The sequence below is a fragment of the Cryptotermes secundus genome, unplaced genomic scaffold (genome assembly GCF_002891405.2).
Source record: "Cryptotermes secundus unplaced genomic scaffold, Csec_1.0 scaffold401, whole genome shotgun sequence".
NCBI lineage: Eukaryota > Metazoa > Arthropoda > Insecta > Blattodea > Kalotermitidae > Cryptotermes > Cryptotermes secundus.
In genome coordinates, this window is record NW_019731223.1 from 1,028,200 (window position 1) to 1,036,379 (window position 8,180).

At 38.4% G+C, this 8,180-nt stretch overlaps 1 protein-coding gene and 1 long non-coding RNA gene across 2 annotated transcripts in view; one reads left to right on the forward strand and one right to left on the reverse strand.

Moving 5' to 3' along the window:
- The window catches only part of LOC111866511 (ankyrin repeat domain-containing protein 13C), a 51,530-nt gene extending 51,399 nt beyond the window's left edge, over positions 1-131 (reverse strand). The window contains exon 1 of the mRNA XM_023855524.2: positions 61-131. The gene's annotated coding sequence lies outside the window, so the exon portion shown is untranslated. The remainder of the gene's footprint in view (positions 1-60) is intronic.
- On the forward strand, positions 129-6,431 carry LOC111866512. Its single transcript, XR_002843162.2, has 2 exons — positions 129-411; positions 2,791-6,431. It is a non-coding gene; the product is annotated as an uncharacterized LOC111866512 (long non-coding RNA).
- Positions 6,432-8,180: the final 1,749 nt, after the last annotated feature.

Consider the following 8,180-nt stretch of genomic DNA (forward strand, 5'->3'; position numbering starts at 1 on the left):
TATCTGAATGGTTCATTTAATAATTAGTTATCAGTGTCACATGATAATTAAATAACTTACATTATTAGCATATCTGTGTTCATTGAAAGTGGATCTATACGCATAATCACGTCAACCATATCATTTACAAGTCACCCACCAGAGTGCACAATCAGCATTAAACTGCATCTCTTAAATTTCGTACACTACACTAGACTACACTTTATAGTCTCAAAAGACGGTGGTGGAGGGGAGTAAAGTACAATTGAAAAGGCAGGACAGCAGTAGTTTCTGGTGGCTCAAACATCGGCAACTTAAAAGCTCCTGTTATACAACTATTACCTGAATGAACAGGATTGTTTAACCAAGGTGGGAGCTAGGAATTTGCCCCAAATTGAGACATTCCACTAGGAAAAACAAAAGCATGTACCCGTAAGTATGGAGGCCTGAATTTTAAATTGAATTGAATTGAATTGAATTTATTTACATTCTATAAATCCTAAGTAGGTTAGTACCTTTGGATACAGAACAAGTCAAAAGGTTACATACATAAGTACATGCAATTTTAGGCAATACATTCCGTCCAAATTTCTCACACGGTTAACCAAACGGCCTCGAGCGATAACAGAGACCGTGGTGTCTAACGAGCAATACGATTTCAAAAAACAAATATCAAGCCTGCAGTCAGTCGCAATCGGTCGCAATTCTTCCAGATGACACGAGCAGACCTAAGAGCAAAGGTTACGCCACTTTCATAGGCTGTTGGACAGTCATGGTAGTGAAGAAACTGATGAAGATCTCTGACTGCAGCCAGCCTGATAGGAATAAGAATATCAAATGAAATCAGGGAAACAGAAGGAGTCGAAAGGTTACTGCTGGGTAAACCGACATCCCATTTCAGGGGGATTGTCCCGCTTTTTATGAAGGTGTCCCGTTGTCCCAACAAGGATAAGACGGGACGCCAAATAGTCTCGTTTTCAATAGTGCTGTTTTGTTTAAAACTGATACAGATATTTCGTTATGGCATTCAAACAAATGCTTGAGCTTAGATGCTTAGAATAAAAATTACCTTCTTATTTTAATACATCTTTGCGTGTATTTCTGTAGGCTTTATTTTTATTTGTGAAATAAATCTGAGCAATAACAGAGCGACAACAGGGGGAAACAATCTATGCCTAAACGAATGACAATGATTCTCAATGAACTCAAGGTTTGCAAAAATCCTTCAGCTACTTTATCCAAAGTAAAAGATAGTATTCTACAAATAAACATAGGAAAAAAATAAATAGCTTCCAGGAAATGTGGGGAAATGCAGTATATAACAGAATTAGTAGTAGTCGGAAACAGTTAAAAGCCGGTGCTACAAGTGTCGGACATCACTCTGCACACTAGTGGGAAAGTTTTCGCATCGGGTCACGTTTTCATCACGCTGAATAATCCTACAGCATGAGCATGGTGAACAGTTGTCTCCAAACTTATATAGTTCCACGCTGCTATCAACTGGTTGGGTGTGCATACGCACCGTCCTCAGTTCTTGTCGAATATCCAATTAATCACTAAATACACTGCATTCAATCAATGAGGAAACTTCGCAACACCGCTGACCGGGCCCAACATACTCGCAGATTGCTGCTATAACTTCTGATAGCATAATGAGTCATTAGCGCTGATAAACGCGTACCTTCCGGTGGCGTGATCTTGTCACCGCAGTTAAGCTGCGTTAACAGTCAGTCTGTATTAGAGATTTCGATAGGCGGTCGACATTTATACTGAAATTAAGTTCGCTATTGAACAGCGTGTTTATTATCGAAACCTTTGCAAGGAAAAAAGCTCACAGAAAATGTATCCGTAAGTTTCGTCGTAAATATCCTGATTCGTCAGATCCCACAAAGTCGCGTGTATTTAAGCTTGTCAAAAAGTGGCAGACCACAAGTTCAGTGTGCGACATAAAGATGCTGACTGAAGAAAAAGTTCGGGATATTGAGGCACGACTACAGATCGATCCTCGAAAAATCGTTAAGACTCTTAGCACAGGAAACCGGTGTTTCGCTATGATCTGCTTTCACAACCACAAAATTAATCAAATTTCGCCCGTATAAAATGACAGCTGTGCACGACCCGAAGGAACCAGATTATGTAGCAACTGGCTACCGCAAAATGTGCAGGATGGAATCGTGGATAAACAGCTTTTGTTCATGACTGATGAAGCGTGGTTTCACGTTAGTAGTCATGTCAGTGCACAAAATGTAAGAATATGGAGCGATGAAAATCCTCATGCTATGCAGCACATGTGGTGTGTTGTAAGTCCGCGGCGAATCATTGGTCCCCTATTTTTCCACGAAACCGTGAACTCAAACCGCTATGTTAATGATATACCTAATCCATTCTTCAATCAACTGACTGCTGAAGAAAGACAATATGAGTATTTTCAGCAAGACAACACTACAGCACATACGGCTAATGGATCCATGGTCGCAATATGGGAAGTGTTTAAAGGCAGAATAATCGGCAGGGAACTGTGGCCTCCCAAGATCCGCAGATCTCAGTTTTTGCAAATTTTATCTTTGGGGCAACCTAAAGGGAAAAGTCTACCAGAATAATCCTTGCTCCACTGAAGCTCTGCAGAATGAAATAACACGAGTATTTGGTTGAATTACCGTGGACCAACTTCGGAGAGTGTCGCATAATTTATTTATGCGATGCGAGGCATGTTTGCAAGCAGAAGGGGGTCACTTTCAGCACCTGTTATAAAGTAAGGTTAGTTTGTGTTATCTTTTTACAGTATTCTTATATGTGTGTGTGTATGTACAGAAACTGATGCGAGGGAATAGTCGCGGAAGAAACATCCCACCCAGACTACGCTAGCGAGAGCGCGCACGTTTATCAGCGCTAATGACTCGTTCCGCTATCGGCAGTTACAGCAGCAATCTGTGAGGAATGCTGGGCCCATTCAGCGGTGTTGGGAAGCTCTCCTTGATTGAACGCCCTGTATTATGGGTATTACCTCAACGTGTGAGGCTCACGTATTGGTAATACTGATGATAAAGTGTCTTTTAAGTGTGCAGCTGAAATGGCATGATATACATACCAAGTTTCATGATGAATTGGTTGAGGTATTCGAGTAATATTAAGTGTATTACCTCAACAATTTGAGCAGGTATAGTGTTGGTATTACTGATCGAAGGGTATATGAAGTACGCAATTGAAATGGTTTCATGTGACATTATATATACCCTAAGCTTCATTTAGAGGCTGTTAAGCACTATTAAGGTTTTGCCACTCAAAACTGGAAGCTGTAATTTTGGTATTATTGATGAGATGGGTGTAGGTGTAGGTATACATGCCAAGCTTCATAAAAATTGGTTCAACCATTCAAAAGTTAATATGGAGGGAGGGTCATACAGAAGACGTGATAAGCCTATTTTTATTTTTTCAACATAAGCAGGCTAAAAAGGGTCTAATACATATGTATACCACTCCCTCTCCAAGTGCCATAATGATTCAAGAGGTGTACAAAACTTTCAAGCTACACTTCTACCATATCTAAAGACTGTACAATGTGTGCATCAAAGTGAACAGTTTCTGCTGTCTACTAGACAAAAGGCTAACTTGGTTGCACAGTTGGCCTGTACATAACTGGGAATATTCCAGTGTCTCAGTGGTAACTGAATAATTGTCATTCATTCTGAAATCAGTTCCAGTGAGCTGACCCACCTCATAAATACTGGTACATTTCTAATAGCAATTAAGAACTATGGCTCTTAACAGTAAGAGCGGTTATATTGATCCTGTCTATTGAGCATTTGAGAAAGTAGTGCTCATTCAAGTAGGCTGCTTCATGTTTAATATCACCCCCCCCCCCCACCTTTAATAAAATGGTGCCCTATGCCTAATTTTCCTAATTCTTGGCCAAACTACAAGAAAGCTAAAGTGTCATGTAATATTCCATTTTCAGATAAATCAACATGGTCAAGATGCAAACATGATTTAGATACATCTACCATAACATACCAAAATGACTGAAATATACTTCCAGAATTTTTTCAGGTCATATAATTTTCTTACTTAAATCTTTCAATCTTAGAGGTATATTAATATCCTAGTTTAGAAAATTGTGAAATTAAAGTCTTGATAATATAGTGAATTTAATTTATTAAATTTTTCTAATACAGCAATAAGGATAACAAAATTTATTTTGACTTTTCTAGTATATGCCATTTTGATCTAACAGTTCATAAAGACTCAAAACTCTCATAAGTTTGTATCTTTTTATACAGTAGCTCAGTGACAACTTGGAAAGTGGTGTGCAAGAACTTATCTTGAGATTCATATATAGAACATAAACAATATTAGCTTCAGAAAGTTACACAAAATCAAGAAATGTTACCATGTTTATACTATGCATGTGCAAGAATGATTTTAGTTTGAGGCAAGAATTTGGTAACCCCTCAAGAATCTACATGAGAATGAAAAAATTCCCCCAAAGACCAATGGCTTCCCTGTAATAATTTATAGCATTAGCCACTTTTTCACTTTAGTACCATATTTATCCAAATGGAAGATGTTTCCAATGTAAGATGACCCAACATGTGCACAGAAAACAATTAATTTTATTAATTTCATACTAATTACTACAGACATGTGAAAGAAAATAAATATTAAAGACACATGCATATACATGAAGTCTACCGAGTTTCCTTCTTGAAGTCACTAGCCTTTACTCTACTTCACCAGTCTTGCTCTGTTTACCATTCCTATCACGTCTCAGTTTCAGTGTCTTCACAATTAGCATTTTCTGTTTCACATTCATACGTTCACTGCCAACATCCCAATTTCATTCTCACTCTCCATTCCACCACTTACATGGCAGATCTGACTATCCCTACTAGACTGATCGATTTCAATGGTCTTGATCCAGTGGCACAGCAGTTCCACACTGGAAGTCATTATTTTCTTGCATGGCATCAGAACATGGTCTCCCGCCAAGACCCATTCAGAATACAACTGTTTCAACTGATCCTTAAAAGTTTATTCACTATACCATGTATTTAAGATGTCATTCCTCCAGCTATGACAAGGTCAGCATTTATTGCATAATTCAGAAATCCAGTGCTAAATGATCTTTAAATGCACCCATCACAAACAGCCCTTGTAATCTCAAAAATACTCTCCATCTGCTGCAGACATGCCCATCAGTTCACTGTCAGTCTGATACCTGATTATTAGTCCCATAGGCAGCAAGCCTCGGGCAGTTTTCAATTCAGTATCACATGTGGTAGTAGTTACATGCTGTCTCCCAACTCTCCCAACTCTGTCAACATTACAATCACATCTTTTACAGCCTGGTAGCGAAGGTCTTAACTGTAAAGTAAACCTGTTCCTCCACGTTATTCCCACACACCATCCTCAGCTCACCTAAAAATTTCAGCCTTTCAGTAAGTACTGATGTGACAAGGGACTGACATTCCACTGTGTCCTTGAGTCCCTGCAAGTGAGAACTTTTGGGTACAAGTGACAAATTTTCCACCTTTGGATGTTTACCTTAAGAAACACTACTTTCTAGCCGCTTCATAGATTTTTTTCTGCATATTTAATCACTACAGCCTCAAAGAATGATTCACAACTGTAATGCCCTACATCTTTCAACACATTCCCTTTCACACCAGTTCTGTTAGCACAGAATCTTTAACATGAGTGGGTAAATTACATTTTTATTTCATAATTCTGATGGTACTTCAGACAGCATCCTGGAAGCTTCTGATTTTAAAACATACATACCTACCACTCTCTCTCTCTCTCTCTGCCCCCCCCCCCCGACTCAGATAGCATGCCAATGCAAACCGTGAACATACTAAAAGCTTAAACAGATTAAAAGCATCTAATGTATAGACAAAATCAGACAGTCACTGGCTTCCACTGCAAGAGCCTGGGTTTGATCCCAGGTCAGGTCATTTGGGATTTGTGGTGGGAAAAGTGGGTCAGGGCAGATTTTCTTCAAATACTTCTGTTTCTGCTACAAATTCTTATTCCACAACTGCTTCATATTCATTAATCGTCCTATCATAAATGCTATATACTGTCAATACTGACAAAATTGTCAAATAACAGAATTGGGGAAGAGAGAGAGAGAGAGAGAGACTCTGAAATGTAAAGTAAAAGCAGTTACCAGAAAAGTCTCAAAATTTAAAAATGTATAAGTAACATATGAATCAAAATTAAGAATTCTGTTCTCTTGATTCAATCTTGAAAAATTGGGCCTCGAATATGCTTTATTTATGTGCTCCAGGTAAGTTTCTTTAAATTCTGGTCAAATGAATAAGGTATTTTTTTCAATCTGTTTAAATGCCTGCACATTATATCAATTTTCAATATTTTTCATTTCTTATATACATGTATTCAAATTACAGTTGAAACAATTACTTCAAGTCTTTGAGATTCCAAAAAAAAAAAAAGTCAACAATAACAAAATGCAATTTTGTCAAGGAGTGACACAGCACTAACACTCTTTTCATTACAATCCCATGCATCATTAGTGCTGCTCAGTGCATACAGTGCAAAGTCACTCTTCAACTACATTACTGTGGGTAACATATTTTAACAATGGAACCAACAAAATTAATAATTACTTTTCTCTTCAAATACAAGTAAAGCAAAGCTATCCCTGTATCAGGCCATGAAGGCCCATAGGGTTTTGAGACGTTGAGGGTCCCACACTATCTAAACAATTGACTCATAGATGGCGGTAAGTTTGCCAGCCTTACGTGCCTGCCACTCTTTACTCCCCGGAAAAATTATTTACTTAATTCCTGGTACTCATTTCTGTTAGAGGCTGAGTAAACCCCAGGGCCTAGTGTGGCTGGAAGGATTACGTCAACTGAAAAAATTCAATGACCTCATCAGAACTTGAACCCACGACCTTCCGGCTTGCAGCATAGCCCCTCAACCAACTACCCTACCGAATTAAAAAAAAAAAATGTAACTAAACTGGGTTTTGTAGAAGGATGCTCTGTGCGCTGCAAATTTTCAAATATAACATTAAAATAACAATTTTTTTACAAGATTTCATTTGCACTGGGTTTACAGTTGTACTCACTGTTCCTCTCTCCTATTTTAACATTAACAGTAGTTAACAACTCAGTCTCCTCCATAAACACAAAAGTAAGAAACTATACTGAGCATGTGACCAAGTTCCAAAGAATACTGTGAGATAAATTTAACACAGTCCAGCTGAATCAAAAAGAAAATTGTTAGGGAGAGACCTGCTGGAACACATTCTTGCAACATGAATGTGCTAATACAAATTTATTCAGCTACCAAAAATTTCAACAATGGTATGGTTCCCATTACCAGGATAAATTAAGAATTATATCACATGTTTTGTTGTATTTTCTATGTATAACTAGGTTTACAAAACACAGGTTCACATTATACATACTTTCAGAATGCACCATGTTATAGGGGGATTGTTGCGTGTATATACTCAATTTACATGTAGACTTTTAGAAGGACAAAATAAGGTTCTAATGCCAAATTGAATATTCTATGTGCACATATATATATAAAGATGCCAACTTCTGGAAACATTCAATAACCACAGAATGGAACACACATCAGAATTTTGTAAAGCACAGAAATTAAAGATTTCAAGCTTTCATGAAGCTAACATAAAGGTAAAGCTGTCCCAGTGCTTAATTATTTAAGCACTATTCCATGAAGACATGGGGGGGGGGGTGTACAGTTTCACCTTTCTTGACGTTGGCACTAGATGGAGGTAAGTGGTTAGCTTCACACCCCAGTTTCTTAAACCGGGGAAATTGGCCCCAGTACCCATTGGATAGGAGGCTGAGTGGCCCCCGAGCCTGTTTGGTTGCTGTGGAGAAGAGAAAATCTTGCACTGCTGATCACTGAATCCAGGCCATCCAACTTGTAGCCCGCTGCTACACCGAGTTATCCCAACTCCCTTATGAAGCTAAGTTAACAAAATCATCTCAGGCCATCAGTCATGTCAGTTGGTTAAAAAGAAATACAGTTCACATACCTATGAAAAAAAGACATCCATATACTCAGACCTATAGAGACAAACTAGGCCTAAAAGTCACAGGGATATACTGCATCCCATACAAGTGTGACAAGGTGCATGTTAAGCAGACAGGTATAACTGAGACTAGGTGTAAGGAACATGAGGCACATAACCCTGGTAA